This window comes from Chenopodium quinoa, unplaced genomic scaffold (assembly GCF_001683475.1).
Source record: "Chenopodium quinoa cultivar QQ74 unplaced genomic scaffold, ASM168347v1, whole genome shotgun sequence".
In the NCBI taxonomy this organism is placed as follows: domain Eukaryota; kingdom Viridiplantae; phylum Streptophyta; class Magnoliopsida; order Caryophyllales; family Amaranthaceae; genus Chenopodium; species Chenopodium quinoa.
In genome coordinates this window covers 2,220,549-2,244,460 of record NW_018745105.1, presented here as the reverse complement: position 1 = coordinate 2,244,460, position 23,912 = coordinate 2,220,549, and positions in this window count along the sequence as shown.

Below are 23,912 nucleotides of genomic sequence, written 5' to 3'. Positions count from 1 at the left end.
CTAATGATGTAGGGATCAAGCCCCCAAGTCTAGCTCTAAGTGAATATGGATGAGCATTAGAGATCCCTTGATATGATCATGGTGTAAGTGTGTGAATGTGAATATGAATGTATGTTTATTACGGCCGCACCTCGATGTGAGGTTGCCTATGTATCCGTTAGGAATCAGGTCGAACGTAGCTCTAGCCGAACCTCGCACAAGTGTGTATACCTCAAAAAGGTCTTTTTAAGGGTTGTAACGTGGTTAGGCTAAAGGCTAAAGAAGAAGGGGATAAAAGTCTCAAAACCCTAGATAAGCCTCCAAGGTGTGCAACCTTGCTTCTGAATCTTTGTATTTTCATGCTTGAGTTTCTACTCTTTTTTAGCTCTCTTTTTTTTGCATTATTTGTTTTATTTTCATAAGTGTGGGCAATCCCGATCATGCGGTCTATCACTCACTTGGCATTCATGTTTCTCAGGCACGGTATCGAGCACTCGATAAGAGACGCAATCTGAGACGTGTTCTTATCGAAGATATTTTCATATCAAAGACATTGGAACACTTTCCCTTTTGTACACTTTATTTATTTATTTATTTTTGCTTATGCTTATTTTTGCTATTTTAATCTTTTGAATCACTCAAGCTTTTGTTCTTTTTTAGGATTGCATAAGTTACACACCATCCCATCCCAAGGTTAAGTAGATGTAGGTTGAAAAAAGAAAGGTTTATCGTTAGACGAGCCTCAAAGTGGTTTATGAAGAAAAGATTGTAAATTTGAAAGGTGAAAGGAGATATGATGTGGCTACAAGGGGTGCCTCAAATCATTGGTATACCTTGTGCTTAATTCGACATGGTTTTTTTTTTTAATGCAATATAATGAAATGATCATATATAAGGAAATAAATGCTCATTTTTATTAAAGGAAAAGAAAGAATCTACAAAATTAATCTAAGGGAAAAGAAAAGGTGCCTATGCTAGACTTGTTGGGGAAAGGAAAAAATGAAAAAGAAAATAGGAAAAGAGGTCATGAAATCTTGTCGTTGAAGCTCGCCTCTATCTTGTGTTGTTTGCTCCGTCATCATCAAGTCTTCTCGCTAGCTAGAGGCAATGGGATCTTATTTGCCTCTATGAGATCTTGAATGAGGTTTTGAAACCTGTATCATTCATCAGTAGTATGACCGTTTCCTCGATGGTACTTGCAATAGGAGTTTGAATTCCATCTCGAAGATCGATTTTCCGGTGTTGGATCCTCGATAGGGCCAATAGGTTTGATTAATCCTCGATCGTAGAGACGATCAAAAGCAGCATCATAGGTCATTCCAATGGGTGTGAACTCTCGCCTGGGTTTCCTTTTAGATCCTTGATTGTCCATGGCTAAGACACCATTATGGTCAAAGGTACTAACATTATTACTAGAGTGGGCGTTTTCGAAAGAATAAGGATTGTCGCTCTTCTTTCCTTTCCAGCCACCGTGGTTACTATTGTTAGTAGCTTTTTGCTTTGTGAGGTCGTCTTCGATTTCAATTTCGATGTCATAAACGGCCTTGAAAGTATTCAAGTTGTGTTGATATTTTAAGTGCTTTGAATAATTTTCTTGGAGATTCTTGATAAACATCCTCACAGACTCCTTTTCGGTGGGGACCTCAATCATCTTGGCGGAAGTTTCCCTCCATTTATTAAAGAAAGAAGTAAAGCCTTCATTCTCTTTTTGTCTTAGAATCTCAAGTTTTCTATGGTCGGTTTCAACTTGGATATTGCACTTGTACCTATCAACGAAAGCGTTTACTATCGATTCCCAGGTAAAGGTTTTCTCCTTGTCAAGGGAGAAGAACCATTGTTGGCAAACGGTTTCGAGAGATAGTGGGAATAGAGAGGGGAAACCTTCTTATCGATACCCTTAATGTTCATTATAGTTTCGAAAGCTCTTAGATGGAAATAAGGGTTATCTGTTGCCTTTAATTTAGGGATGTCAGTGGCGTTGAACTTATGTGGAAGAAGTTCCTTGTCCAGCGAGACCCCTTGTGAACTCATGCCCTGAAATTTTTAGTCACTAGATATCTTGCTTAGACTCTCTTGCATGAGACTCATTTGTTGTTGTTTCACGGGATCATCGATCTTGAGTGTGAGTAGCTTCAGTGTCTCAGTCACGGTGACCAATTGGTTCCTAAGCTCATTGACTTCCTCTTGAGTTGCCATTATCTTTTTAGCCTTCCTCTTTTGACGAATCGGTTTATCAAAAAGTGAGACTTGAACAAAGAGGTTGTCCTTGATTAATCGCCCTTCTCTCCTCGACCAAATACTGTGGCAAAGGAATTTGGGGATATCTATTATTAATTATTTTACTCAAACTTTATTCAACATGCAATGGATGGAGGAAGTGAAGAAAGATTGGAATATAAAGTGAAAGAAGATTTAGATGGAGGGATATGAAGAATTAGGAATAGAATGTACCCCCCAACTCAAATGACGAAAAAAAACCGACTTATGCATGAACCTAAGATATGGTCATGGTGATGTGTACTCAAAGTGTGTACTAAGACTAGTGAGTGTAGGTGAAATGTTAAGACTCGTGTCAAGACCATGTGGCTAGACTATGTGACTAGACTCAAGCAAAGACTAAGTTAAGACTTCACGTATATGCATTAAACTTGACAGACTGTGGTATTTTAGTCATAACTTTTTATATGTGACTCTGATTTGGATGAAACTAACGCCAAATTAAAGATAAAACTCGGGACTACAGATCCATAGCCTTTAAGACTCGTAGTTCTTTCTAGAACTCCGGCTATGACCAAAAAAAGGTGACGTTTGTGCAGTATACAGGAATAAAAATCCGGGTTGACTTAAAGGAACTATGACTCGATTTTATGTTTATTTATTAGCTCAAATTAATTAATTAATTAAACAAAGTCCTTTAGTCATTAATTAGTTTATTTAGTCTTAACACAAGTCAAACAAACGGTTAAGAAAACATAGAATATATGCACAACAAATAATGCACAATTAGTCAAGTAGGCACAATATGATGCAATGAGTTTGCAACCTAACCATGGCTCTAGTTCTCTAAAGTTCGGGACATGGTTTAGTCAATATAGGGTCCATGGTTAATTGTTTGGATGCACCGCGCGGAAGCCTAACTGATTAGGGGATTTTGCTCCCACCAATCGGAATGCGCCACGTGGACCAATCAGGTCCTGCCAAGTGTCCCCCAGTTGGAACAGTCAGGGCTTCCCACGTGGCACGCGCTTATTCGTCCACCTTGGACCTGTTATGTCAAGACATGTGGCATACTCCATGCCTAATGGAGAAACCGGCCACCCAGGCCCAACTTCCGAGGGAAGCCCAATCGGCCCTAGGTTTACCTAAACCTAGGATGGGCACGTTTTCCAAGGTTATAAATACCTCCCTTAATCCTCATTAAGGGGAAGAACATAAACATTACGGAAAAAACACATTAATTACACACAGTAATAACCGGCTGATCTCGCTAACAAAGCAGATTACCTACATTAAACACTCTCACCTAGAGAGACCAAATCACTTTAATTTCCGCATTAATTACTCCTTAATCAGGTACTAACTTGACCGTTGGAGGCGGAGCTCACAGGTATCTCCGTTATTTTGCAGGTACAGGCGTCCGGTTCCAGTCTCGGAATTGTAACTCTCCCGCAGGACATCAGAAAACCCCGAAACATCTGGCGCCGTCTGTGGGGAGAGTACTTCTGAGATGGCATCCAAGTCTGTACCGACTCCTGAAGAGAGACGTCCCCTAGACGACCCTCAAGTTCAGTCGGACCATGATACCGAAAGTGAATTTGAAGTTGAAGCTCATACAGCTTCAGACGGGACCCTAAGGGCCCGACGTACCCGTCATACCGACAGGAGGGAACGGGAGCATCTTCAAACAGGAAGCGAGCCAGCAGGCGCACCGCCTGTTCGGCAACAGCCGACTGATGGGTCTGCTCCCATCATAAGGAACGAACTCATGACCTTCATGAGGGACTTCAAGGGAGAGATTCAAGAGTTGATCAACAAGAAGCCGCCTGCTCCAGTCAAGGAGCAGTCGGCCAAGAAACCCTCCACTTCACTGAAGAGGAAGCCAGTTCAAGGGCGAGAGGCGACTCCTCATCCTAAATCTAGGAAGCGGGAGCCACCTGCCCTTGATTTCACAAAATTCCGTTATCCTACAGGAAATAGGAAACCTGTTCGTCATATTCAGGCGGACGGGTCGAAGCAAACATTCACAGATGCTCGGCTACTGCTAGAGCAGATGAAGAGTGACCGATTGTCAGAGTCGACCTCTACTTCAAACTTTCAAGACAGTTTGCGAAGTGCCTCGATGAGGCATACTCAGTCGTACCATGAGAGTCAGTCAGGCGGCACCTCCCGTCAGTCCGGCTTTCATAGTGACCAGGCGGTACCAAACTTACCATTTGTGCCGCAACAACAGTATTTTTTGCAGCCACCTCCGTTTGGTGGACCTGCAGTAAAAAACGTCCAACCTATGGACTGGCAGCTACGGTTGCTTAGACTTGGTGAACAGCCGTCGGCCTTCTCCAAGGAAATTACTGAAGCCGCTCAGCCGGCCAAAGTGAAAAATGTACTAGTAGGCGCCTATGACGGCACTACTAACCCAGAAGACCATCTGATGGCATTCACCAACCTGATGTACCTTCAAGGGTTGGATGATCCCACTTGGTGCAAGTGTTTCCCAGCGACTCTCAAAGGAATCGCACAGCAATGGTTCGGCAACCTGCCGACTGGTTGTGTAAATAGCTTCAGGACGCTTGCTTACTTATTTGCCTCCAACTTCACCATGAACATCCCTGCGAAGAAAACGACCCTTGATTTTGGAACAATTCAGCAGGGCGAGAAGGAGGGGCTTCGTTCTTACATCAGGCGGTTTAACCTGATGAGAATACAGATTCAAGGGTTACCGGATGAGGTAGCTTATACTGACTTTTTCAGAGGTCTCAAAGACGGGTCTACCTTCAAATTTGATTTGGTTCGAAAAAGGGTGGCGACTCTTCAAGAGGCCTTGATTGAAGCAGAAGCCTATATACAGGCGACTGATCTTTGTACGATAAAACAGTCGGACGGGAAAAGGTTCGACAAAAAAGAAGGACGACAGAAACAGTCGTCAAACAAAGATGAGAAAAGAAAAGAGGTCTGGGCGGCTGATTCCTCTAAACAGCCGGCCCAGAAAAAGAAAAAAGAATTCAAACCATACTCCCCAAAGTATGCGTTTAACAAGGATAACCAGTTTATCCTAAAAGAAATCAAGGGACGGATCTCAATTGAGAAGCCGGTCCCCATGAAGGGTTCTGCAAACAACCGGAACCAAGATAAATTCTGTGCTTATCATGATGATGTTGGTCATCACACCAATGACTGCATCAGTCTCATGCGGTACCTAGACCGCCTGGCTGAGCAAGGTGATCTTGACACTTATGTCAAGAAATCCGCGGGGAACACTTCCTCAAAAAAGCAGTCGGCCAAAAAGAATCAACAGGCCGACAGCTCCGATACAGATGATGCAGTCGTCTACACTATTGCAGGCGGCTTCTCAGGAGGCGGCCCCACTATTAGGGGCAACAAAGACAATATCAGGCGGTTAGATGTAAATTCCGTTCACCAAAAACGGCCGTCCAAATATTCATTTCCTGAGATTGTCATCACTGAAGAAGATCTAGGAGGGGTAAGGGGGCCGCATGACGACCCTCTCGTTATTGAATGTAAAGTGGCCAACCAGAGAGTTGGCCGAATCCTCATAGATACCGGAAGCTCCTCAGATCTCATCAGTAGCAAATGTCTGTCGAAACTAAAATATCAGACTGATTGCATACATCCGGCCTCCCACCCTTTAGTAGGGTTTGGAGGAGGAGTCGTCCACCCACTGGGACGAGTAGATTTACCCATCCGCCTGGGCGAAAAAGGGGAAGGACGACACATGGTAGTCCAGTTCCTGGTAGTAGAGGAACTCTCGGCCTACAACATGATTCTGGGTCGACCTACCCTGAATAATTCCAAGGCTGTTATAATCCCATCTCTTATGTTGCTCAAGTTTGAGAGGGATAATGGAACAGTCGGCTCCCTAAGGGGAGATCAGAGGATGGCCCGAGAGTGCTATCTCTTGGATGTCAAGCCCACTGTTATGGCTACTGGGTCAAGCGGTGAAAAAACAGACCTTGACAAGGAGAGTGCGCCTGTTCAAGAAGCAGGCGGCAAAAAGAGAAAGACATCCCAGACAGGGGCCGCAAGAAAAGAAAGAAAATAGCAATCATTGGCAGAGGAGCGGCCGGATGAGTTCCGCCCTCAGCCGGCTGGTGAGCATGCGGACCTGATCTTAGACGACTCACGTCCTGACCGAACAGTCAAAGTTGGGACGACTGCTCTGAGAAACCTTGGTGACAACTTTCACAAACTATTGAAAGAATACAAGGACATCTTTGCATTCGAAGTCCATGAAATGCCTGGCATTAGTCCTGATCTGGCGGTACATAAACTGGCCGTGGATCCGAAAAAGAAGCCGGTACGGCAAAAGAAGCGGAACCATGGCGAAGAAAGAAGTCAGGCGGCAGCCGCCGAAGTTAAAAAATTACTTGATGCAGGGTTCATTCGGCAATGTTACTTACCAGACTGGGTTGCAAATGTGGTGCTTGTTAAAAAGCCGAATGGCACCTGGCGAATGTGTGTAGACTACACAGACTTAAACAAGGCGTGCCCCAAAGACAGTTACCCTCTGCCTAAAATTGATAACCTGGTCGACTCAACAGCCGGCCATGCCTTGATGAGTTTTATGGACGCCTATTCTGGTTTCCATCAAATTCCTTTATGGAAGAAAGATCAGGAGAAGACGGCCTTCGTCACTGATCAGGGGTTATACTGTTACACGGTCATGCCGTTTGGTCTTAAGAATGCCCCGGCTACCTTCCAACGAATGATAAACACTGTGTTCTTTGATCAGATTGGGAGAAACGTCGAGGCATACATTGATGATATGATTGTCAAGACTAAACTTCAGAAAGATCATCTGTCAGACCTCCGAGAAACTTTCGCCACACTCAGGCGGCACCATGTCATGCTCAATCCCAAGAAATGTGTATTTGGAGTTGAGTCTGGGAAATTTCTCGGATTCCTTGTCAATCAGAGAGGAATAGAGGCGAACCCTGAGAAGGTGCAGGCGGTCATTGACATGCAGTCGCCTCGTACCATCTGAGAGGTTCAGAAGTTAACAGGTTGTCTGGCGGCCTTGGGAAGATTTCTAAGCCGATCAGGCGACAAATGCCTATACTTTTTCCAGGCAATTAAGAAAAAGGCAAGGTTTGAATGGGGGCCGGATGCTGAGGCCGCCTTCCAGAAATTAAAAGTTCACTTGCATTCCTTGCCGAGGCTGGTCAGCCCTTTGCCCAAAGAGGTACTCTACATGTACCTGGCCGTCTCTGATCATGCGTTAAGCGCTGTTCTCCTTGCTGAAAGAGACGGCTGTCAGCTCCCGGTCTATTTTGTCAGTCACGTACTGAAAAATGCCGAGTTGAGGTATCCCCTAGTGGAGAAATTTGGTCTTGCACTCTTCATGGCTGTTAAAAAATTGAAGCCCTACTTTTTGGCACATGCAGTCGTCGTGTATACAGACCAACCTATCAAGCGGCCACTTACCATCATGGAGTCGTCAGGCCGAATGATCAAATGGGCCATAGAAATACAGAGCCTCGAAGTTACATTCGAGCCTAGAAAAGCAGTGAAGGGGCAAGCCTTTGCTGATTTTATTGTAGAGATGACTCGTCCTCCTGACTCTCAAGTTCCAGACCAAGTATGGAAGGTATATGTGGACGGAAGCTCTACTTCAAATGGTTGTGGAGCAGGCGTCATATGTCAGTCGCCAGAGGGCGACAGGTACGAGTATGCTCTACGCTTCAGTTTTCAGGCTTCAAACAATGAGGCAGAATATGAAGCTTTACTAGCCGGGATCCGCATGTGCAAGGCGGCAGGGGCAAGAAAAATAGACGCCTGTTCCGATTCACAATTAATAGTGAGTCAGTACAATGGCGAATACGAAGCAACCCATCCGGCCATGATCAAGTATTTACAGGCGGTCCGACAGGCAGTCGGCTCCCTTGAGGATTTCCATCTGATCCAAGTGCCGAGATCAGAAAACAACCAGGCGGATGCACTGTCAAAATTAGCATCATCCGCCTCCTCTGATACTCCTCGAACTGTTTTTTGGGAAGTAATGGAGAAGAGAAGCATCGAGGAAAACCCTATTGGAATCCTAGACAGAAGCTCAACCTGGATGGATTCAATCAGGGCATATCTGACAAACGGTACACTGCCGAATGATCCTCAACTGGCGGCAGCACTGAAAAAACGAGCCACCTGTTTTGAAATGATAAAGGGAGAACTTCACAAAAAGGGGTACCTTCAACCCTTCTTAAAGTGTGTTACTCCAGAAAAGGGACGAGAGATGCTAGACGATCTTCACTCTGGTTACTGTGCTTCTCATATAGGCGGTAGGACGCTTGCTCAAAGGGCAAGGCGGCAGGGATACTTTTGGCCTACTTTAGAAGCAGATGCAATGGAGATGGTGAAAAAATGTGACAAGTGCCAAAGATTTGGCAAACTAATTCACCGTCCGACTACTGACCTCACTACCATTCACAGCCCACTACCGTTTGCTAAGTGGGGCATGGACATTCTGGGTCCATATACGCCTGCTACAGGCGGAAGGAGGTACATACTTGTTGCCGTCGACTACTTCACTAAATGGGTAGAGGCGGAGGCTGTAAAGGGAATCAAGACGAAAGATGTAATTTCATTCATTTGGAAAAATGTCATCACTCGGTTCGGGGTTCCCATGTCTATGGTTTTTGATAATGGTCCCCAATTTGAGACGCCTGTTCTCAAAAGCTGGTTGGGTGACCAAGGAATTGCAAACTACTTTGCATCTGTCGGCCGTCCACAAGCAAACGGCCAGGTAGAAGCCTTTAATAAAATCATCTCAGACGGTCTCAAGAAAAAGATTGAACGAGCAGGCGGCCTATGGGCGGATGAACTACCACATGTTCTCTGGGCCATTAGGACGACTGAAAAAGGGGCGACTGGAGAAACTCCATTCCTCCTAACTTACGGTGCGGAAGCTGTTCTTCCAATAGAACACTACGAGCCGACTCTTCGAGTAATGCTATATGACAAAGAGGCAAACTGGGAAGCCATGCGCCTGGCATTAGACTCACTTCCTGAAAAGAGGGGCAATGCTGTCTTGCGCCATGAGATCTATCGCCTGAGAATGACTAGATCATACAACAAAAAAGTACACAGGCGTCCACTCAAAGTAGGGGACTTTGTACTTAGAAAAATGGAAGCAGTTGGTAGGGCTAATGAGTCTGGCAAACTAACTCCCAACTGGGAAGGACCCTACCGAATCTATGAGGAAGTCAAGGATGGTACCTACCGTCTGGAAACACCAGACGGACAACCGTTGCCTCGAACTTGGAATATAGATAATCTTAAGAAATATTTCTTTTGAATGATGTAAATAGTCAAGAGCTACTTAATAAAAGTTTGCACTTACTATTCAATTTCGTACTAAGAGGGGCACGCCTACTAACAAATAGTCGGCTACTCTCCATGTTTAATTTTTATTCTTACTTCAGAGGGGCATGCTGTCTGTACCTTTACAGTCGGCTACTCTCCATTGAGTATTTTTACTCTCTTCAGAGGGGCATGCCGTCTGTACCTTTACAGTCGGCTACTCTCCATTGAGTATTTTACTCACAATAGGGGCATGTCGTCTGGGCATATAGTCGGCTACTCTCCATAAGAAGATGGCCGACTGGTTCCAAACACATAGCCACCCCCTACTACTTAGCTAAAAAGATTAGGGCCTGGCCGACCCTGTGCCTAACAGGCGGCTACCCTCCTTTTACTTAGCACCTACGTTCACCAAGAACTTACCAAGGCCACAGGCCGAATGATCAGACCAGGCGCCAAGCCAACTGATCAAATCTACAAAACTAATACGACCTGTCCCAACATCATAGCAGGCGTCCGACGGCATCCCTCCGGATGAAATTCGTCGCAGAGAGCAGCTCCCTTTTGGGTGGAACATTGTTCTATAAACTAATTACACGGCACCTATACGACTGTCCCCAAGGGCAACCACGTAGCCGTTTTTGAGACAAGGATAACTCTATCACTAACCAAACCAGTGGTAGCAGTTGACATCTGAGTCAGATGACCGCCTGTATTACTTGGGATAAATGCAGGGGTACCTATTGAGTTAATAGCCAACAAACATTGGCGAATCAAGGGGTCTAGCCAGCCTACGCCGCCTGGTACCTCTACTTCTCAAGCAAAAGTGACAGCGACTGAGTAACTCCAACGTTAACTCAGTTACTCCCTCAAATTTGGTATGGAACCTAAAAGGTTTGAGTAGACCGCCTGTTTTTTGGCAAACAGGGGCACTCAAACCCCTATTCCTACTAGGTAACCTATTGAGTTAATAGCAAAATATTCAAAGCCCCGGCCCCCTGGCCGGGTAAATACAAAGCAAACGGCACGCAGGCCGTGGAAAGAATACATAAAGCTTAAGAAGGGGGCAGTTCAGTATTAGCAGCTGCCGCCTGGTCAGCACTCTTCTTGCTGGACTCGGCTTCAGCTACATCCTTTTTTGATGCCTTACCCCCAAGCGGCACAAGCGCCACTACTGGCTCCTCTTCCTCCAACGCTTCCTCCAACACCTCTTCTTCAGCAGCCGCCAGGATCTCTTGATTATATGTATCCGAACACTGGCGGTACGTTCTTTCCCAAGAGGCAAAGTCGGCACTGGGGAAGAGGCGGCCCCAGTTCATGCGCTGGATTTGAGCGGAGTCTTCCATCATCTCCCAGACCAGCTCTTTCTTCTCTTGCTCGGCCTTTTCCGAGAGCTCTTGGGTAAGACTCTTCTCCTGGGTCACCAGGCGTTCCTTTACGCTGGCCAAGGATTTCTCCATGGCTTCGTAAGAGTACATTTTCAGGCGAAGAGGTTTCAGCTCGGCCTTGAGATTTGTGATGGTCGCCTCCAGCTCGTCATTCTTCTTCTGGGCCGCCTCTAACTGAGCCCGAACAGCGGCGGTAGCCTGCGCCTGATAATAAAGAATATCAATGGTCAGAACTTCATTTTGGGCAATTTGAAACATTGCCTTATCACAGTCAGAGGCGGCCATAGCTTTTGCAGCCTTTACCTCTTTGTTCTTCCGATCAAGCGGCTTGCGAAGGCCGTTCACTCGGAGCAGGGCCTAAATATAAAGAAACAGGCGTCAGTTTCCAAACAAAAAATAAAACAGGCATCCAGAAATTCAAATACTCAAAAATATGCTAAGTATACCTCAGCAAGGACCCCTGCAATCCCGTCAAGGTCAAGGGTGCCGACACCCCTGACCGCCTCCCTTTCAGCTGGAGGAACTGCCCTGATCATAGACTTGGCCATCTCTACCAAGTCAGGCTCCTGGGGGCCGGCTGCATCAAGCATAAACAAACGGTTTAGACTTAGTAAAAAAGGGAGCAAGTCTAAAATTTACAAGGACAACTTCATACCTCTAGGCGGCCCAGTTGGAGTTTTAGAAGAAGTGGCCGGCTGTTTCTCAGCCGCCACCTGTTTCCTGGCAGAACCAGGAGAGCTCCCAACAGTCGTCTTCCGGGCCTTGGGGTCCGGCTGTTGGGAAGATGAAGCTCTTGGAGCACCCGTCTAAAACAGAAGGAAAAAGTCAGTATATGCATAAACACTCCAAAAAGAGGGTGAAAGGTTCGGAGCTCACCAAGGGTGCCCCCTTTTTGGGGGAGTCGGTTGAAGCTTGTTGCATAATAGAGGCCCGCAACATGGTCGCCGCAGTCTTGGAGGCGGTGATTTTGCTCATGGCGTCAGCTGCAAAAACAAACAGCAAATTTAATAAAAGATAAACAACAAATGTATGGAACAACAGAGTATTCGACAGGTCGACTACCTCTTGAGCACCGACTGCTGAGGCCGCAGGCGGCCAAAAAGTACTCGTCATAGAGCCACTTGAAGCTCGGGACGCAGTGCAGGGGTACTTGCTCTCGTACCCCTGAAGTAGAGTCGACCCTCGACTCTACTTTAAAGAGTCCTTTATCAAGGATCTCTTTCTTAGCCTTGGGGGGAACAGGCGGCATGCTACGGCCGCCTGCAAGAAGGGGCGAATTCCTGTTCCACCTATTGAAGCGCTTGTTCAGCTCAATGTCTGAACTCTCAATGATGAGGAAGGTGCTCCGCCAGTCCTTCCACTTGTTTGCTTTACCTCTTGTCATGAGGTAGCCCCTGTGGCTTGTCAATTGATACCAGCCGGTGCCTCCTGTCTTAGGGGTCCGGCTGAGATAGTTCATATGGGCGAAAGCCTCGAAGCTCGGCTCCACCCTGTGCAGTTCGCACCCGGCCACATAGCCGAGTACGTTGACCCAGGAGTTTGGAGCTAACTGCCATAACCCCAACTCATACCCATCCAAAATCCGCTGAACAGCCGGATGTAATGGGAAGCGAAGCCCTGCCTTGATGGCCGCCTCGTAGCAGCCAAAGCAGGCGCTATCATAACTGGAACCAGCCGGCCAGACGACTGTGTCTTCTGGATCCGACACAAACACTAGAAAATCGGGGCCCATGGTGTGGTTTGCAATAAAGCTCTCCACTTTCTCTTGCATGGCTGTGATTCGGCCCCGAGGTACCGTGCAGTAGTAGGGGGTATTTAGCTCTCGGTAAGAGGCGGATGGTTCCGCCCAATAGTCCCCCTTCTCAACTGCGTGAGAAAGTCTCGCCTCTTGCAGGCGGCTGTTTTTCTCTTCTGTACCCAAAGAAGCATGGCCAGAAGAGCTTAACTCGGAATCGTCCTCCGACGAGTCCGAAGAGGACGACTCCTCCCCTTTCCCGGAGGGGCCCGCCACCTCTCTTTGAAAAGGAGCAGATTTGTTAACTGTTAAATGGGAAGGGGTCACTATGACTCCCCCCACAGAATTTCCGGCATCCAGGCCGCCTTGTTTCACTTCCACATCTGGCGCCTGGTCAGATGTTTCACTAAGCGGCACCCTGTGGGAGGAGCCGTCTGAATTTGAGATCCTAGCTGTCTTTTTCGTTCTGGCCATCCTGCTCTGCATAGACACAGATACAGTCGGACTTTGTATAAAGGGCAAAGATGGGTCCGGAAAAGGGCAGGCGGCACTCCTAGTCCTAGATTCAGCCGTCCCCGGTGACCGGCTGATCACTAACCTAGGTCGTGTCGTGTGCTTCCGTGGTGCCATTTCAGAAAATAAAAAGAAAATTAAGAGTAAGAGAACTGAGTTACCTGAACGAGTGACGGTTGATGAAGTTCTGAAAATCCTGTGCAGTCGGCTTGTCAGAACAGGCGGTAGGCAGAAAAGGTCCAAAATGTCAGAGCAAGTTCAGGGGTCCGAATGTTCTCAAAAAGTTCTCAAAGTGTGAAAATGACTCAAGACAACTCTCCCTTATATAGGCGAAGTGAGAAGGCGAAGGGTCACTTTCAGAATTCAAAATTTGGGCGGGAAATCTCTCGTCCTTTCGCCGACTGACACCTGTAGCAGGTCATCGCCTGTTACAGTGCGACACCTGTCACAGGTAACACGTGACCAATCACGTGCCACCTATGAGGGGCAAATGATTAGGGGATTTTGCTCCCACCAATCGGAATGCGCCACGTGGACCAATCAGGTCCTGCCAAGTGTCCCCCAGTTGGAACAGTCAGGGCTTCCCACGTGGCACGCGCTTATTCGTCTACCTTGGACCTGTTATGTCAAGACATGTGGCATACTCCATGCCTAATGGAGAAACCGGCCACCCAGGCCCAACTTCCGAGGGAAGCCCAATCGACCCTAGGTTTACCTAAACCTAGGATGGGCACGTTTTCCAAGGTTATAAATACCTCCCTTAATCCTCATTAAGGGGAAGAACAGAAACATTACGGAAAAAACACATTAATTACACACAGTAATAACCGACTGATCTCGCTAACAAAGCAAATTACCTACATTAAACACTCTCACCTAGAGAGACCAAATCACTTTAATTTCCGCATTAATTACTCCTTAATCAGGTACTAACTTGACCGTTGGAGGCGGAGCTCACAGGAGTCTCCGTTATTTTGCAGGTACAGGCGTCCGATTCCAGTCTCGGAATTGTAACTCTCCCGCAGGACATCAGAAAACCCCGAAACACTAACCGTGGAGGGTGGGCGCGAGTGGATGGGACACCGCGAGTTTTAGAAAAAACTCGCTTCCATGGTTTGGTGAATTCAACAATCTCGGATGTACCCTTTGTTGCACAGAGCGTTCAATCGGGTAGATGGAGAATGAATTCCCAGAGGGTTATGTCCATATGTAAAACACATATGGGTTTCAGAAAAGTGAGAAAAAATTCAATCAGGAAGTAGGATCGAGCAAACAATACGAAAAACCGGTCGAAATTAGAACGCATATTTCTGGCTCGGTATTGGGGGAAGTTGGCGCCAGAAATCAGAGACTGGCGCCAGCTTTTAGCTGTAGCGTATGGCGCCAATACTGGCGTCTGGCGCTACGACTAAAATGCTGGCGCCAATGCTCTGGTCATTGGCGCTACTTCCCACATGCCTCAGCAGCTTTCTGTTCTCGATAAAATTTTCCAGTTTCGCGCGGTGTTATTTCGGTCCTAGTTGTGAAAGATATTTCTCAAATTTCCTACGTGTAAAATCCTATGTTTTTAACTCATTACAGATGGTCTTTCCAATGAGATCTTTTTTATGCATATGACAATAATGTTAATCAAAATTACGCACATGAAATATTTAGAACGTTTCGAGTCTCATCCACTCATTCTAAATCATTGCCGAAACAAATTCAGGAATTAAAATAGAAATCCTCCCCAGTGGAGTCGCCAAAAACTGTAGGGAATAGATTTCAAGCATTAACCCCTAGCTTGAACCCCACTGTGATCATACACTAAAGTACGGTGGCGTCCAAAAGGGAAGAAGATAGAGCAAAAGAGTCGCCAACAAGTTTTAGGAACTTGTAAACCGTTCACATGGTGAAGGTTACACCCCTTAACGATCCAAGAGATCGTCAACTCCATAAGGTCTAGAACCAAATAAGGGTTCGAGGATGAAGGTACAAATCCAACCTAAAAGAGATTGAACCTGCCCTAATAATAGGCCTCTACTTTATTCTGATTGTATTCATGTGCGCTTTTTAATTAACATGCAATCAATAAGTTTAACCCTTAACCTGTTTATCTATGTTGGTTGAATTTAATGCACAAATAAATCTATTATTGGCTATCACTTGAATTATAATCACATTAACCCTAACAAGATTATTAATTATCTTATTAAGCGTGATTACAAGTACCAAATTCTCTTTAACATGCATAAAAGGCGTGATCAAGCAATAAATAAATAGCATCAAGCAACATAATAATAAATAAATAAATAATTATAATCATCATCAAAATAATAATAATAATAAAATAATCATCATGAATAAAATAATCATCATGAATTATAACAATTATAATCATAATCATGTTCATGTTAATATTAAAGCATAATAATAGCAAGATCCTAGGCATGATACTAACAAGATTAATAGCAAACCCTAGCATGTCACTAAGCAATAAAGATCAAATCTTTAACCCTAACATGATACTAACAATCATAAATATTAGGAAGAACATAGGAAGCATCGCAACAATCATATTTAATATTAAAATGACCCTAGACATGATACTAGGAATATCATAATAACAATATAAACATGATTTCTACATCATAACATCAATTAAAATCATTAAAGTACTTACTTTGATGCTTCGTACCTCTTTCTAATTACAAAATACACACGTTAGTAACATCAAGGAAAATAATAATCAAAACAATTAAATTAAATAATTGGAATAGAGATTTGGGACCAAACCCTCAGAAATTAAACCTTTCACGTATAGGGCGAAGGCAGCTTCGAATATGGCTAGGTGTTTCTAGATCTTGTGAATGGGGAATTTTGTATGTGAAAAGCAAAGTTTAGAGAAAGAAAAGAGAGAGATGAAATAATCAAGAAAACTTGATGAGAATTGGTGAATGATTAAGAGAGAATTAGAAAATTAATGATTGCGAATGAAAACTGATTGTAGGTCCATGAAAACGGAGTTTTTAATACGTTATTTATAGAGAAATCAGCCAAAAAGATAAAATATCAAAACAGAGCACTTGGCGCACGCAAAACGAGGTTGGCGCACGCAAAACAGAGCTGGCGCCAGCACCAGCTAATTGGCGCCAGGCGCCAATGCCTGGAGTCAGGCGCCAGGCTTGTTTTTGATGCGTTTTCGAAAATCAGATAAGTTTGCCGTACTGGAGGATAAAATCGTATTTTTTCCTCGAAAATGCTTTTTGATTTTAATTAAAACTCTTAAAAGTCAACAAAAGTCAATTTATCAATGCTAATTGAATTAGGAATGAAAAGAACCTTCTAGAAGAATCTAGAAGACTAAAATCATTCCTAATTGCATTAGGAATGATAAATCATATTAGGCCCTCCCCTAGACCATTGGGCCGCATATAAAGCTCAAACCGGGTCCAGTTTAGTAAATTGGCCATAACTTCCTCAATATTCATCGGAATTGGGCTTATAATATATTGTTGGAAAGCTCTTTGCAAGCCCCATCCAACTACACTAATATTGGACCCATATCATGGACCAACCAAACTGGATTGGCTGTTTTCTTAAAATAAAAACACAGAGAAGAGAAAAGAAATCAAAACTTTCCGCAACACTAGACTTTCCACACTTTCGTTTCATTCGATTATGATTTGACGTGAAAGGTACTCATCACTGGGTTTGGTTTTGGGGAGACACAAATGGGTGTCTATACAGCCTAATCTGAAATCCAATTATCATTCTCATCTTTTAAACTCATAATCTTGTTTCGGCGCTAACGAGCCTGCACCGATCTGAATAACAAACGAGAATGGGATTCACCCAAAGCATCCCACTTAACCTTACACCGCTTCTTGCAGTACATGAAGGAAGCTTGAGCCTGAGAAATCTTATGGTGTCGCAGATGCAAAAAAGAACTTCGCTCCCCGGAATTTGAAAACTCAAAGGATTCAGAATTCACTGAATTCCGTAAGTCTTGCCAATCAATTCCCCATTGCCTCTTATGAGCCACACACCATGATAAAAGGTCTTTTTTAAGGGTATCCAATTTCCGGGAAATCAAGTACATCCCAGACCCAGGACTAAAATCCTTCCATGAAGAACATATAAGAGATGAAATTTCCGGGAGACCCAAACACCAATTCTCAATCTTATAAGGACGTTTCCTAACCGTAGAAAACCCCCAATTCACGTAAAATAATAACAGCATGATCCGAAAACAAAATAGGCTGATGAGAAATAACAGCAGCCGGATATAAGTCCAACCAAGAAGCTGTAGCAAAACCTTTATCCAACCTTTCAAACATCGGATTGTGTAATTGTCCATTTGTCCAAGTAAAATGTGGACCATAAAACGGTATATCCATTAAATAAGCATTAAGTTTCCATTCTAAAAAACTATGCCGGCCAGGAATATCTAAAGACCCACCTACTTTGTCACTAAAAAACTCAACTTGGTTAAAATCCTCCAAAAGAACAACATTTGGAACCGAAAGTAAAATAGAAGAGATTTCATCCCAAACTGCCTGTCTAAGAGAAATATGAGGCGCACCGTACACAAATATAATATATTTTATTACTTGACCAGGAGCAACCACTTTACAAACTATAACATGATGGGAGAACGAGATTGGAACTACAACTACCGGGGCAAACCAAAAAACTGCTAGCCCCCCACTATGCCCTAAAGCATCCATACCACAAGACCCATCAAAAGCTAAACTAGATAACTTTTTTACAGCCATATCTACAGAGACAAAAGTTTCCATAAGAAACATAACATCTATATCAAAAGAGCGGACTAAGGAGACCACATAAGGAACTTTAGGGGAGTCCGCCAAACCAAGACCCCTACAGTTCCAAGCTGCAATATTCACGATCCCTTTGGTGACTCAGACCGGGGAGTCACCCCACCCTCAGCATCATCAGCACTAGCACCCGAAACCAAAGAACCCGCATTACACCTGCGCTTCTTAAATGGTTTTAGAAAAGACAAGCACACAGACCCCGCATCCGAAGGAACCTCAACCTGATCTGGGATCTGCTGTAAAACGGAATTGCGCTTACACGGACACATCTCCTTCACCCAGTTCCACACCTTATCCCCTTTTTTACTCAACTTCAAAGTCAGGGGTTTTTTTCCCTTTCTGCTTACTGGCAATCGGTGGGGAAGAGAGTTCTGCCACCGAGTCTTCAGAAGATGAGTGCACCGAAATTGGTGGAGAGCAATCCATAGGAGTAGGATCATCTGAAATTAGTATAATGTTATCCGAAATAGGCTGGTTTACCTCATAATCCCTTGATTGCTGATCAGATTCCAAAGAAAAGGTAAAATCCGGCGGCAATGAGTCTGCCATATAACCCGAACCAGTTGCTGAATGAGTGGGGAATGAAGCCGCCAACGAAGGAGAAGGAGACGGGATTGAGAGATGTACTGGTTCAGGTGGTTCAAAGTGAAGCATATTAGAATCCACCCAATTACTAGGCCCAGCCCCAAAAGGATCCGGGTATAACGGACCCGAAGGTCCTAAAGGCGGCGGAGAGAAGTGTTGTTCAGCCATCTGCGGCACACGAGATGGAATGGTATCAAAAGCCCGATACACATAATACGGATTAGATTGAAGAAGTGATGAAAAAGGTTGAGATTGTTGTTGAGAGAAGCCCATGCCAGAAGACCCTTTAAAGATCTGGGCTTGGAGATGAAATCGTGAGTTTGGGCCGTCAGAATCAAACCCATGAGAACTACTAGTACCAGATTAGCCCATACCCACATCAAGTCTTTCAGCCAAGTTTAAAGGATCACATGAGTTTCTTAAAGAACCCGACCCATTTACCTGTTGATTAGAAAGAGCATTTTGACCCGGATCAGAAGAAGAAGCCGACAAAGTCTGATCGGATGAAACATACACCGTTCCAGATGTCTCCCTAGCATCAGAAGATAAAGGATTAGCACTAAAAATTTCATGAGGCAACAAAGGACTCTCACGCGCACCGCACCGCACCGAACAGATGTGAGAGGCATGATTGACATGTGTCGGCTGATTTTGCCAAGTGCCACGATAATCTGCATAGTGAGAAAACAACATGGGCCGCCTTGGCCGTGGCGGAGCAGGCGGTGGTTGAGGCACCGTCGGAGTCTCAAATTCCTCCCTAATTGCACGATTAATACCCAAATTCCGCCTCCACACTTCATCCTGCTCACCACGAAAAACACTAGGCGCTGCTGACGGAAACAAACCCGGTAGAGACCGAGGAGGAAGCTGTCCAACTGTAGGTGATTCCAAACTTCCCGCACCAAAGATATCCCTATCTGAAGGGTGCGAATCCCCCAAATACTCAGATGGGCCCTCATCATCATGATGTCCAAACCATAACTCCGTAGACAAATTCTCAAGATTAGGATTAATTCCCCGAATAGCAGGAACATCCGTAGTTCCAAATAAAACACGTGTGCCTTTGTCGTGGAGCCTACGAAAGCGACGTTCAAGATGGAAACTGACCTCATCTTGTTCCTTAGTACACGTAGTTCGACCATGTTCGACAAAACTACACTTTTTACAAAATCTATAAATACCCTCGTATTTAAATCGAACCCACGTGGCACGATTATCATAGGTAGGAAAATAACAACCCGCAATCAAAGGTAGAGATAAGTCAACCAATAATTTAACTCTAGGACGAGGAATTGGAAACTCACCTGGAAGTTCTTCTTCCATGGTCACATCCCCAACATGAGCCAGCACCGATGCCGCCACCCGAGGAGTAGATTAACGAATTGGAAGTCCGGTAACCGTCACCCACATATCAGCTAAATTCAAATTAAGGTTTTCCGGAATAGAATATCCACGGAGTCGTTGTAACACCATAAGACTACCTTTGAGGTGTACCCATCCTTGATTGTCAAGGTCGAAAGCATCTTCATCATTTGTGCAAAAGAAAATAAAGTCATTATCATAAGGAAAAACAACTACAGGACCTCGGAGGTGCCAGTATCTAGACACTAAACGCTGAACCAGTTCAAGAGAAAACACACGCATCCCAAAAACGGCCAATCACCACGAAATCCCAGCTTAGAAAACTTGTCTCAAAGTGAGGAGGAGGGAGTTCAAACCCTCCAATTTGGTGAGGGTACACAAAAGTATTGGGAATTATACGATCACTCATCGCACCAGTAGATTAGAGATTAGAAAGAAACTTTAGAATAAAGGAGAAAAGGAAGACAAGAGAACTTGAGAACTAAAACTCGAACTAAAGCAGAGAGAATTTCCTCTCACTAAAACTTACTTTCTCTCACTAGAGAATTTTTGGGTTGATTTGTAAATGAGTTTAACCGGCTTTGTTGTATGGTTTTAGGAGTTCCTCAAAATGTGTTGTTATAGTGTAGGAATGTTACATGTGGGCTTTTCTCTCGTTTTCTAGACCAAGTTTGTCTCTATGAATTTAATATTTTGATGAGCTGTGCGGTTTAGAGTTGCTACCGTCATTATTGTTAAAGGACGAACCCAAACTAAAAGGTTAAGGTTACCATTAAAGTCCGAGAATATATTTTATACTCTATTTTAGTAATTTTGAGAAGACGACAAAAACATAATTATATGACTGCATTTTAAATATAAGCATGTTTAGGTCTTTGAAACCAATACTTTGAGGTTGGAATGGTCGTCGATTTTGGAATTGTCGATTTTTACTATAATCGGTTTAGTGAATTTTTCAAAGCGTTTCAATAAGCGTGGATTTATTTAGTTTAAAACACGCATTTAGTTTTGGTCTATAATTAAATTATCATATATAAAGGGTGGTGATCACTTTATTCTATACTAGGTTAGATCCCATGTCATCCACGGTAATCTATAGTTATAGATTATTGATTGATAAGTAGTGTATTGTAATTATAAATTAGTCGTGGAATAAAAATATGTGATATGTTGATTTGATTTTAATTTTTAGCTGTAGCTTCTACACAACTAAAACAAAATTAGGAAAAAAAAATTTGAGCAATAATTTTTCTTGTTGTAAAAAAGGTTACAAACTATTTTAAGAATATGATTTTTGGTTTTATATATTTTAAGAATATGATTTCAATACGTCTTGTGTGTGGCTGGTCACACCATGTGACCAATTGTAAAAGAATAAAGTAACTCATATAATACTGACCAAGTAACCCCTACAATACTGACCAAGTAACCCCTAGGTAACCCCAAATAACACTGATGAAGTAACCTCTGTAAAACTGAACGAGTAACCCCCTATAATACTAATGAAGTCACCCTTATAATGGTCACACCGTGTGGCTAACCACGTATAAGACTTTGTGGATTTTTGGTTTATAGTTGTCCAATTTTTTTTTTTTAGAAAGATTTGTGAAATCTTTTTATCTTAATATAATAAGGCCTCGTTGACTTCACCTTATTTTTGCTGATATGATATTATTTTTCCTAAACTGGAATTATTATTACTGAACTGAAATTATTTTGCTGAATTTAAATTATTTTTAATGAACTGAAATTAATTTTACTGAAATGAAATTATTTTTGCTGAACTGGAATTATTTGTACTGATTTTCTATTATATTTTTTCTTTAATTTTACTGATTTTTACTGAATTGAAATTATTTTTACTGAACTGAAATTCATACTTCATTTTCTTACATAAATTTGCAAGTTATGGAATGCATAATAAAGACTTGAACATTAAAATTTTTGCTTTAAAAAAATTATATTAAAAGCTAGGGAATACAAAGAGTAAATATTAATTAAGGAAAGTGATTTATGGTGACATGTGGCATGTGAATGATTGTGATTTGTGTTTTTAAATACTAAGTATAAAATTATGAATTTATTCACTCACTCACACAACTACACAAGTGATGCAAATAAAAGGGGGGGGGGAGGGAGTATTACGAAACATTACCCTTATAAAATACTATGATAAAATATTAATTATAATATAAGGGTACCTTATGGTATATCACAATGCTTATTTATTAAAATGTAAGGCGATATTTCATGAATAATATTAATATTATAAGGGTAATCATATGGTATATCACAATGTTTATTATTGTACCTTTTTTCTTATACGTTTTTTTTACTTACAATAATTTCATTTTGTACCATTTCTAATAAATGAATAATGAAATATTATTGTAAAACCGTGCAAAGCATGTGTTTTGAACTAGTGTGTGTGTCTGTTTGTGTTTGTGTCTGTATATAATATATATGGCATTTGAAAATTCAACTCACTTTGTATTTGCGTAGTCTCAAATAAGCGTCTTGACCATTAATATCTTTGGCTATGTAAAATTGAAAATTATTTATAATTTTTTTTTAATATTTGGAAAATATAAACTAAGACAAATATAATAAGATCATAAATAGTACTTCCTCCATTTTCTTTTAGATGCAACACACCCTTTAGCGCAGTAATTAGGAAAGGTGGAGTTTACATGATATAATAAACTTTGAAATAGGATGAGTGGTTGTTAGGAGTGTAATTTAGTGGGCCCTATGCTTTAAATAAGAGAAATAGTATAGTTTTTCCCTAAAGTAACTTTCCTTTTATAGTAGGGGTGAGCAAAAATTCCGGGTACCCGGAATTGGAATTAAAACCGGTTAGGAACCGGTGGGTCCGGAGCCGGAATTGGACTCGATGGTTTCAATTCCGGGTACTCCCTCTCCAAAAACCGGCCAACACACCCCCTCAAGCTCCTCTCACTTTGCACCACGTGGCTCCCACACTTGGGCACCAAGGCACCCAAGGTGGGCTGCCATGCCGTGGCTGCCCAGCATTGCTAGCATTCGCGCAATGGCCCAGCCATGTTGCTGCTAGCTGCTGCGGCTTGTTGCGGCATGGCTGCTAGCCAATGCGCGCACAAGGCAGCCCCTTAGCAGCGGTAGCACGCACTAGGATGTGCCTAGTATTGCGATGCTAGCCTTGGTGTGCTAGCACGCACCAACCAGCCTAGGCTCGGCTTGGTGCGCATGCTAGCCACCATGCTAGGTCAAATGCCCTAAGCACTCGGTTTGCTCGGGGCATTCCGATGCTAGGGATATTTTGGTCTTTGTTGATTTATTATTATTTTCATGTCTCGTCTTACCATTTTTCGACTCGACTTCCGACATTCGGTTTCGACGCTCTAAGCTCAAATTCCCAACGTCTAAATATTAATTACTCGATTGACTTATTAATTAATTCATAATTAATTCGTCGCTTCGGTTCGTTAGTTGCTTGGGTGTGACCCGAAGGGTTCAGTCAAGATTAAGCTGTGGTGGTTTCAACCGGTTCCAATTCCAATTCTTGATTTTTTGTACCCGGAACCAGTTGGGTACCCGGTTAATTAACATATACTACACTAAATAAGTTTTTTTAAAATAAAATTATGTTAAATGTATCTAGTTAGTAAAATTAAAAATTATTTTTAATACCGAACATAAATCAAATATCTTATTATACATATAATACTAGAGTTAAGCGCTAAAAATGAAAATAAACTTAAATAAGTATCATAATTTATATTATATTTTAATAATTATTTACATCAGTGGGTACCCGGAACCGGAACCGGTACCCGGTGGTTCCAATTCCAAATCCTAAATTTTAGGACCCGGTTGAACCAATTCCAATTCCGGTTCCGAATTTTAGGACCCGGTTCCAACCAATTCTGGGTCCAGGTCCTAAAATTTTGACTAGGTACCCGATTTGCTCACCCCTATTTTATAGTGTGTTGCAAGTATTGTGACATTTCCTTTTTAGGG